General features: G+C 38.3%; 1 pseudogene; it reads right to left on the bottom strand.

Annotated features, from left to right (window-relative positions):
• Positions 1-7,177: 7,177 nt before the first annotated feature.
• Positions 7,178-8,484, bottom strand: LOC102483582 (60S ribosomal protein L4 pseudogene; annotated as a pseudogene).
• Positions 8,485-10,621: the final 2,137 nt, after the last annotated feature.

Raw genomic sequence — 10,621 nt, 5'->3', positions numbered from 1 at the left:
ATGTTTCAAAAAAAGAAAGAAAGAAAGAAAGAAAGAAAGAAAGAAAGAAAGAAAGAAAGAAAGAAAGAAAGAAAGAAAGAAAAAGAGAAGTGTAATTCAAAGAAGTGTAATCCAAAGCAAAAGACTATTTCTTTGTGGAAGCAAAGAACATTTCATATATTTAATTTGTAATGGTGCCTGTGTGAATGACTGCATTTTTTACACTCACTCTGCTTTGCTACATACATTTATAGTAACTTACTCACCTCTTAGAAGTTTAATTGGCAGCCACTGTCACTGTAATATGTCAGCTGTAGTGGGAGATGAACTTTTAAGAATGGGTGTCTGAACATGTACATACTTAGGAAATAGTGACAAAGGATGTACTCCCAATGTCAACTCATTATATCTGGTTAATGGGGTTGTGGATGATTTCAACTTTTCTATTTCTACTCTTTTAATGTTATGAATTACTCACTGTGTGCTTGCTGTGTAATTTTAAAAGGGAGAACAATGAAATAAAATTTTAAAATTAAAGAAATTATTTGTTCAGAATGCTAAAGTCATATTCCCGGCTTGTTCTCTGAATACAATTAATGTATACTTCAGTCTTCATAGAACTTGACTCAAAATACAAGGGTCTTTATAATCAGTCCTCCCAAATTGATTTTCACTCAATCAAAACCTTCTCTCCAGGTATATTGATTTTTTTCATTGTCCCTTAAACACACCTGAACTCTGAACTGTTTCCTCCTCCACATTTTTATGTTTTCTGTTAACCCTCTTGATTTCCATGTGAACCTAGAATATCTTAATTTGCCGATGCTTCAGCCTACTCACCAAATTCAGGGCAGCTCAAATTCCTTGTTAACTCCTTCTCTAGATTCCTGAAATGATTGCTGCCTTTCCTATGTTCAGCTTCACTAATCTGACTAAAGAAGCAGTTAAATTTTTATATTTCTTTTATTTTTTCCCCTCTGAGGAAAACTAAAACATTGAGATAATAATGAATTCTATGATGTAAAAACATGAAAATGTATTACTTATGGTTTATAATTTAAAAACAACAAGAATAGTCAGTATGGCCTAATGGTTAAGAGAACCAGCTCTCACATAACCAACCAAAATTAGAGTCCAGAGCTCCGCAGCTTGAGAAACACAGGTGATGCATTTGGGTGTATGCATTTGGGTATATGAGCACATCCCATAGAGAGGTATTTTCTCCCTCTGCCTTTCTCCATCTCTCTAATACCTCTTCATGGGATGTAGTCATGCCACAGTCTATTCTCTTCCACGTCTACATCCATCAGAATCTGGGGCATACACCCAAATGCACCAAGTGTGTTTTTGAAGCTATGGAGCTCTGGACTCTACTCTTGGTTGGTCATGTGGGAACTGGCTCTCTTAACCATTAGGACATGACTGAATATTTTTATTTGTTTGTCCCTCTCTGGCAAGTGCACAGAACTTCTAGCAAGTTTTTTTTTGTTTTGTTTTGTTTTGTTTTTTTTATAAAAAAGTGCATGCCACTCTTCTATTAACATTGAAGAATAGTGGTTTTAATATAAATTATTGTCTGCATTAAGCTCCTTTTAATGTCCATATTCACTGGTAAAATTTTATAGGATATTATTCTGCAGAAGTCTACTTGGGTGAAGCTAGTTTACAATATAGTTTTATGTTTATCATTTTCTTCAAAACTAGCTAGAAAATTTCTTAAGACATGAAACTTGTTTCTACAAATCTTGCTGTGCTCCAAAGTCTTTGAATAGTTATGAGCTCACAGTATGTGCACAACATCTATGAAAGAATGAGAATGGTACTAGCAGTGCCTTGTCCATTGGCTAAGACAGTGGAGCAGTGGAGAAGAAGGGAGCATCCTAGATTCAGGGAAACCACAGGAAACGCCAAAAAAGATACTAGGTCATCTCTGAACGTCTAACAATGTTTCTTTCTTCATGATATTTTTTTCTTTGCTTCTCCGTTTTTCTCTGGACGAAATGATTTCAAACTCATGCTTTGTGTAGCTTTCCACTGTGAAAAAGGCTTAAGGAGATAAGATAACTTCAATTCAAGGTGCAACCTTCTTTTTCTCTCTACTAGTCACAAATTGGTAGGAACTTCCCATCTATCATGTCTTCTTTTAAAAATGAATATAAGGAGGTTGGTTGACAATGAATCTGAGTGTTTATTCAATTTCAAAATTAATGCCAAGTTGAAAATCATTCATGAAGTCTCAATCCACCAAATATAAGAGCTGTCTATCTATCATCTGTAGCAAGTTTCAACCTTTGTTTATTTCGTAGTATTTATGTATACAAGTATTCATTAATATAATTTTTTCATACATATTACTTCCAGAATGCAGACAAAATATGCCTTTTACTTTGCTTTGTAAAGGAGAGGTATATGCAGGTTAAGTAAGAATTCAGTATATGCTTAATGAATGTATCAGCTATTTATAGAAGGCATTTTTGTTGTTCCTCCTTGACCTTCTTGCCATGTCATACCATCACAATTTCTGTCTTTGGTCAAACTATGTTCTTATTTGCACTTACACTGATTACATCTGATAACCCATTTTCCCTGAGTCATTCTACTGTCCTCTGTGTCCTTATTTCCCAAAATGTTGTCAGGGGAAAGGCAGCGTGGGCATCAACTGAGAGCTTTTTAGAAATACAGAATCACAGGTCCAACCCCAGACACAGTGATTCAAAATATGCATTTAAACAAAATCCCTTGGTAATTCTTATACTAATTAAAGATTGAGAAGCTCTTTTCTAAGTCTTTCCTGAATTTTTTTCTGTGGGCTTACATGCAAGGCTCATGAACTTCTTTCCCTTGACCTTTATCTGTTCTCCTGGAAAATATCTTCAATTTTTTCTTTGTCCTTCTTTTTAGCTAGTCAACATGCTTAGGATTTACTGAATCACTTACACAATTACTTTTTCTTTTTTTGGAGAGGTTTTTTTCGCTATAGGGCGCGTGCGTTCACCAGACAGACAGAGAGAGACATAGAGACAGACAGCGAGAAATCACCCCCCAGGGGGGTTGGTCACGCCACAATCACTTCTCATCCATTCTCCTCTCGGGATCTTGGGCACGCACGCACACGCACCCGGCGTGAGTTTTAAGCCACCAGGTCCAGGATGTGAACCGCGGTCGACTACATGGAAGTCCAGCAACATAGCCATTACTCTAACTGCTGGTTCCCCACAATTACTTTCCTACCCAGTCAGAACCCTCATATCCACATATTCTCACTATAATTCTAAAAATAAGTTACTTTTATATAATCTGTTTCTCTTAATGGTAACTAACTCAAGTACAATTCTCTTGTAGAATTCTCTTGTCCTTCAAAATTCTCCACAGATTTATTAACATTTAATACTCTAATACTTACCTACTTCGTGGGCATTTTTTGGCTCATAGTCTACCTTCCTGGCTCATAGTTCTCTTGAAAACTTCTTAAGTCACAGTTACTTAACATTGCTGAACACATTGAGCAGTCCTCAAACTTCAGTCATCTGGCCTTTCTGTGGGCTTTGACTCTGTTGACACTTTCCTCCTTAAAACTCTTTTCTCCTGATTTCTGGGTAATTACCCTCTTCTGATTCTGTGAAGATTCACATGATCCTTTCACATGTCCCCAATATGTGTTCTCCACTCGTCATCCTCAGCTTTTTTTCTTTTTCCTCTTATTACATATTTTTCTCTAAGTGATGCTACTAATCTCAAGGTTTCAACATTAAATCTAGTACCACTGACTCCATCCATCAATGGCCTTCCCTTTTCTCCTGAGCTTCAGATGTTAGATAACTCTCTCTGTCATTATGCCCCTCAACTAAACTGATTTTCTCCTCCTTTCTTTCATTTTATAATATATTCCTTAGCTGTGCTGGTAGAATTGAAAAGTGTTTCTCAATTCCTCCTTCCTTTCCCCAAAACATTTGATTATTCTCTGAGTTCTGACTATCCTGCTATCTTAACAACTCTCAAATCTATCTTCCTGTCTTATCACATCGTTACCAACTTAGTTCAGTATTTCTTCATTATTTCCTGCTTTCCCTGTAATAATTATCCCTACTAGGTTTTCTTGTTCTTTGCCTATAGGGTTCTTTGTAATCAATCTTTCTTCCTTCCACCAATAGCAAGGAAGGTCTCCTGAGGTCATACCAATGTGGAAGGACAGAAAGGTAAATTTCCTGTTCTGTTTCCTATTACTATAACTGATTACCTGAGACTAGGTAATTTGTAAAGAAAAGAAGTTTATTAGGCTCACAGTTCTGGAGACTGCAATGTCCAGGGGCATAGTGGCAGTTTCTGGAAAGAACTTAGATACAGCATCATAACATGGCAAAAAACAGAAGAGCAAGTGTGTGCAGCTTGCTGTACTAGTAGACTCTATGAAGAACTAGCCTACTTCCAAGGTGATGCCATGAATTTACTCATGAGGGCAGATCTGTAAAAGCTCCAATTACCTCTTAAAAGCCACATGTAAATATATTACATTGGTAATTAAGTTTTGAAAGTGTGAGTTTGGGGAGGATGTATTCAAACCATAGCAGTAAATAACTGAAATAAGATGTGTTTGCTTAGTCAACATATTCTTCTATTATCTAGGAAAATAGATTTAAAATAAAAACAAAATTAAAATAATCTCTAAAATGATAGCAAAATCAAAGTTAAAAAAAAATGAAAATAAAGGAAAAGTTCAAGTTGATTCTGGGCCAAAAGCATGTTTGCAAATTAAGACTTCTTACCTTATCTTTTAGTTTATGATTCTGAATTATTCTAATTATTCATCAGATTTACCTATGGTTCATTCATAACTGTGAAACTCTCTCTCTCTTCAAATCTTTGATCTGTAACCAAAACCTGTTCAGGAATGATCCTCTCTCATTCCTGAATTTTTCCACCCATACACAGTGTTAGAAATTTTCTGTCTTGAAACCTGCTTCTTCAGAAGGATAGTCATGAGAACTGGCTTATAACTTTTATCATAGCCTAGGTCAGGAAAAGAGAATTATTCCAGGAGTTTATGAAGGATTCCAAAAATATGAGCAGAGAGAATTCTTGAAGTCACCATTTCCTGAGCTGAAAGTGGTGATAAGATGTGCACAAAGGCCCTTAAGATGTTTAATACCAAAGCTAAATATCAGGAAACCTGTAATCCCAGATCCTGCTAGACAGGAGCATGTACAAGGAGGAAAGTCTGCAGCAGTTACTAGGAGTTACTGTGGTGCATTGCCTAGAATGGGAAGGGGTTGTCTAGGGCTTTAGTTCATGCTCAAGGACTTGGCAAGTGTGGGTTCAGCCCACTATGTGTTCTGGACCTGGATCAAACACACATCATCCTCTGTACCTTTGTTATGTAGAATAAATACATTTTATTTTCACTGTATGCTTTATTCTATGTTAGAATTGTATGCTTTTATGAAGAATCTCACTAAATAAGGAGGTACAAGAGTTTACTAAGTTAATAACAAAGAGTGATAGCAATTGTCAGCAACTGGCCAACCAGCTCTTTGGGATGAAGAACTGTCTATTCAAATCTATGTTCCCAGGGTCTATTTTTTTTGGAGATTTTGTTTGTTTGTTTGTTTGTTTGTTTGTTTTTGCTATAGGGCACGTGCGCTTGTCAGACAGACAGAGAAAGACATAGAGACAGAGAGAAATCACCCCCCAGGGGGGAATGGTCACGCTGCAGTCCCTTCTCCTCCATTCTCCTCTCGGGATCTTGGGCACGCACGCACACGTGCCCAGCGTGAGTTTTAAGCCACCGGGTCCGGGATGCAAACCGTGGTCAACTACATGGGAGTCCAGCGACATAGCCATTACGCTAACTGCTGGTTCCCCCCAGGGTCTATTTTACAGTAGCCCCTCTCAAAGTATTAGTATGTGATGAGTTTGCCATTTATAATGACTGATTCTATGTGACTATAATTAGCAATAAGAAACATGGGACAAATGCTGAAACAAATATGACTAGAAAGTTGAAAATGAATACAATAAGGATGAAATTATGCAGATTTATTGACATTTAATGTTCTGATACTCATCTGGTTAGGAGGGATGCCAGGAATCAAAGATATTGCTTGACTGAATGCCATTTGGTTGATGAGAAAATTTATAAAGGTAATTATGTACTAAATGACCAATAGAAGAACTAATATGCAAACTTGAAATTTATTACCTGACTACTTGAACTCTTAGGAACATTTCGTCTAATCAAACCGGTACCTAATCAATATGCCTTATTAATGCAGACAGATTTTCTGTAGTCAGACCTGGAGATATGTTCAAAGTAGAATCAGTAGAACTAGGAACCATATTAATGAATCTCAGTATAGTTTCCACAACAGTAAATGCATAGTGCATTGTTGTCTGTGTATTCAGATACAGAGACAAAGAAACGAGCATCCCCAATAGGGAGTTTATACCACAATCCACTCCTAATCTCGGCTGTCTTGGATCACAGGCACAAACATACCTGCCAGCCTGCTCCAAGAAGGCCCAGGATGTGAACTGAGGACCTTTTCCATGTGGATTCAGCTGCATTATTGCTGTGCCCTCAACTGGCCCCATGAATGCTTTATTTTTAGTCCCTCTTGCCAATATGTAAACATACGTTTATACAGTAAAAATATCAATGGATCATCCTTTAAAATATTTTTAATTGACCATGAACATTTCTCTTTCAGAATTTAAACTGAACTAAGTACTTACTAGATGTCAAGACCTGTTATTCATAGACATTTATATAAGTTTTCTAATTTAATCTTTATAAAAACACTGTAAAGAGGCATTATGAATAGAGAAAATTGAAAATAACAGCAACCGAGTACTGATTTAATGCGAGGACCTTCATTAGGTATCATAAATGATCTATTATAGTAAGCTATTTTGCAGATAAGAGACGCTGCTCTGAAATGAGTGAGTTGCTTACAGAAATATAGCTGTTAATTTTTAAAATATGAGAAACCTTGCTTACCCGACTTTAAGGCCCAAGCTATTGTCTTGATAATCATCTACAATCTTCAAGATACACAAAGATCATTTTGGACACAAGTAAACTAAACTGTCTATTTATCTGTGTTTTATTTATTTATTTATTTATTTTATTTTGAACAAGGTGCTTTTCAAAATCAGCTGTCCAAAATGACTTAAGCTTTACAGAATAAACAAATGTAAGCATTTATGCAGCAGATTTACTTTCTTCCGTGGTAGGTTTCTTTTCTGCTGGCTTCTTTTCAGCTGCTGGTTTTTTAACAACTGTTGGCTTCTTGGTAGCTACAGCCTTTTTTCCCACCAAAGGCTTCTTCTGCTTCTTCGCACCAATTCCCTTTCCTTTCTTCCCTACCACAGACTTCTTGCCTGACACCCCCTTCTCATCAGATTTGGCCTGTAGTGCTGCTGCCATTTTACTCAGTCATTTTTTGTGATTCCTGGCCTGGCGAAAAATGATGTTCCAGCACATAGTCTTTGCATACGGGTTACGTTTCAACATGGTTCTCAGGGTTTTCAGTGGACTCTTCTTCAGGACTCTGATGAATCTTTTTGTGTGGTGCTCAGAGTGCTCTTTGGGTCTCTGGACTTTTCAAGATTTTAAGATCTGTGTTCATCATCTTGTGCATGGGAAGGTTGAAGTTACTCCTGAGGGAAGCAGATTTCCACCAAGTGTCACACAATTCATCTAACTTCCAGAAGGCACTTTCGGTCCAAATGCAGAAACATCCCACATGCCCGCCAGGAGCAAGTTTCAAAGTGTTCAGTTTGTTTACATTAAGTAGAGTGATTCCAGGGATGTTTCTGAAGGCCTTGATGCTACCATTATCCTCATTATAGATTATGCAAGGTCCCCTGTGCTGGATACAATAACGGTTTCTCCTTTTGTCCTTGCCAGTTCTCATTTGCTGAGAGGCATAGACCTTTTTAATATCATTCCAGGCCTTCACTTTTTTCAGAAGCAGAACAGCCTCCTTGGTCTTCTTATAGCCTTCAGCTTTATCTTCAACCACCAAAGGAAGTTTAGGAACTTCCTCAATAGGATGACCTTTAGACATGACTAGAGCGGGTAAGGCCGAGGTAGCCAGGGCAGAAAAGATGGTGTACTGCTTTTGGGTTGTGTTCACTCTGGTGCCAGCAGTACCATCATGCAACCTCCTCGACACATATTTCCAAAAGCACCCTGGGCAGTATGGTGAGTTCCACCACCTTGAATACTGGGCTTTTGTGCCACAACTCTCCCAGTACTCAAAGACTTAGCACCTGCTCTGATGACCTATGAATTCACTGACAACACAGGGCTATCTGTTATTTTGCACAAGTTGGTGTGAACAAAGTTTACAATATCTGGTCAGATGGGAGCCTTGAATACAGTGGGCAAGGTGACATTTTTGTCAGGTGACTCCCCTTTTCAGAGTACACTGATATCAGTAGATGAGGACGTGCCCTGTTGGGGAGAGGAAAGGACCATGGTCCTTTGGACTTGGTTGCTCCCATAGGGGGGGAAAAAATCAGGTATCTCTTTTAAATCTCTATTTCTGCAAAGCTATTTTTTTCCAGCTGTTCATATTCACTTCACAATGCCTAGTATTGTGTTCCACCATACATGACAATCAGAAAAGACTTGCCGGGAACCAGCAGTTAGCGTAATGGCTATGTCGCTGGACTCCCATGTAGTCGACCGCGGTTTGCATCCCGGACCCGGTGGCTTAAAACTCATGCCGGGCGCGTGTGCGTCGTGCCCAAGATCCCGAGAGGAGAATGGAGGAGAAGGGATTGCGGTGTGACCATCCCCCCGGGGGGTGATTTCTCGCTTTCTGTCTCTATATTTCTCTCTGTCTGTCTGGCGAGCACACGCGCACTATAGTGAAATTCTCTCACCCCCCCCCAATAAAAGAAAAGACTTGCCAAATATAGACGGATGGACATTGGTGCGCTATTAAGGAACACTTACCAAATTCCAGAAACTGCTTTGTTCCCATGCTATCAGACAACTGGGTGTGAACTTTGTTTTTAAGGGTTTTATGCCATAGGGCATGTGTGCTCACTGAAGAGACAGAAGGAGACAGTGAGAGGGAAAATAAGAAATTACCCCTCAGTGGGGGTGGAGGGGAGGATGGCCATACTGCAACCCCTTCTCCATTCTCCTCTTGGGATTTTAGGCCTGCGTGTACATGTGCCTAGTGTGAGTTTCAAGTCTCCAGGTCTGGGACTCAAACTGTGGTCAGCTATGTGGGAGTCCTGTGTCTTTACCACCATGCCACTTGCTGGCTCCTTTGATGAACATGAAAAGATGAAATTATTCTCCTCTGAAAACACATCTAATAAAATGATCATTTTAATATTACTTGGTCTGTTTGGTGAAGTACTGATCTTAAATATATTAAATAGTTGAAAGATTTGAAATAACATTAGGAAAAAAAAATCCTTTGTGAGACATGACAAGGAATAACAATTCTTTAATATACGTATTTAAGTAAACATTCCTGGAGATGCTTATAAAAAAAGAAAAAAACTGATTTACAGACTTGTTCTTGGGTACCCAATAAAATACTATTAATTGACAATTCCATATAGATGCTACTTGTCAGTGTACCCTAAATAAGTCTAACAATGTGGTCACTGTTCTTTAGAAGTAATATGCCTGTTCTGCATCAAGTGACTGACTAGCTGGTGAAACTAGACTGCTAATTCAGAAATTAGAAACAGTCATATGAAATAATTGTTTCTATCATCACATTTAGATGGAAAAACTGAGTCAGAGAATGGTTAGTTAACTTAGCAGGCTCACACACACCTAGTTAGCACATGTTAAAATCAGAATTTAAATGTGCTCACCTAACTCCCAAGTCTTTCTCCACTCTCCTTCTACCATGCTACCTACAATAGCTCAAAATATGAGGAAGGCATAGTGATGCAAATAGGGATTTCACATAAAAGGAGCAGAGTAATAGTGTAATGGATAATAAAATATTTACAATATCAACAGGGTCAAGGATAAGTGCTTTTTCAGAAAAAAAAATGACTGGAAGGAAACACCATTAATGCGAACAGTGGTTACATTACATTATATTACATTTTGCCATTTTCGTAATGGAAAATTTTGAGCCCATAATAAAGCAGGATAAGTGCATTTTAGGACAAGTCTTTCCATCAGACTAAAGAATTCTGGGAGGGGAATCCATAACGTCATTGTCTAGCCTAAACATGGAAAGGCAACATTCCACATGGCTCTCTGGAGACAAAGGAACTTGAAAGTATGCTTTCATTTCAAACTCAGGTTAGGGACAGCAGTCATGGATAGGGAGATGCTGAAGAAGGGAAGAGGTGAAGGCTCACCTGTTACCTCAAATGGGTGGGAAAGCACTGACCTGGTTAGGCAGGCAGTGCACTAAATGATGGGGACAGAAGTTGAACAGGCATGTAAGATGAACCACCTGTAGTAGAAGCAAGTAGTTTTAATATTTCCGAGTTCTACTTCTTTACAGATCCTTTGCAGTGTCACAACTGGACGGTATATATCTTGCCGTACTCATGTTCTTTCTCCCTATGATTTTGAAGATGAAGTATAATCCAAGGATTGTGAAGGGAGAGTAGGGTAGTAATAAGAGCCATAACTTTTTCTCCTTCCTCT

Source organism: Tupaia chinensis, unplaced genomic scaffold, assembly GCF_000334495.1.
Source record: "Tupaia chinensis unplaced genomic scaffold, TupChi_1.0 Scaffold000700_1, whole genome shotgun sequence".
In the NCBI taxonomy this organism is placed as follows: domain Eukaryota; kingdom Metazoa; phylum Chordata; class Mammalia; order Scandentia; family Tupaiidae; genus Tupaia; species Tupaia belangeri.
The sequence above is the reverse complement of the archived record's forward strand: the minus strand, read 5'-3'. Positions and strand labels throughout refer to the sequence as shown.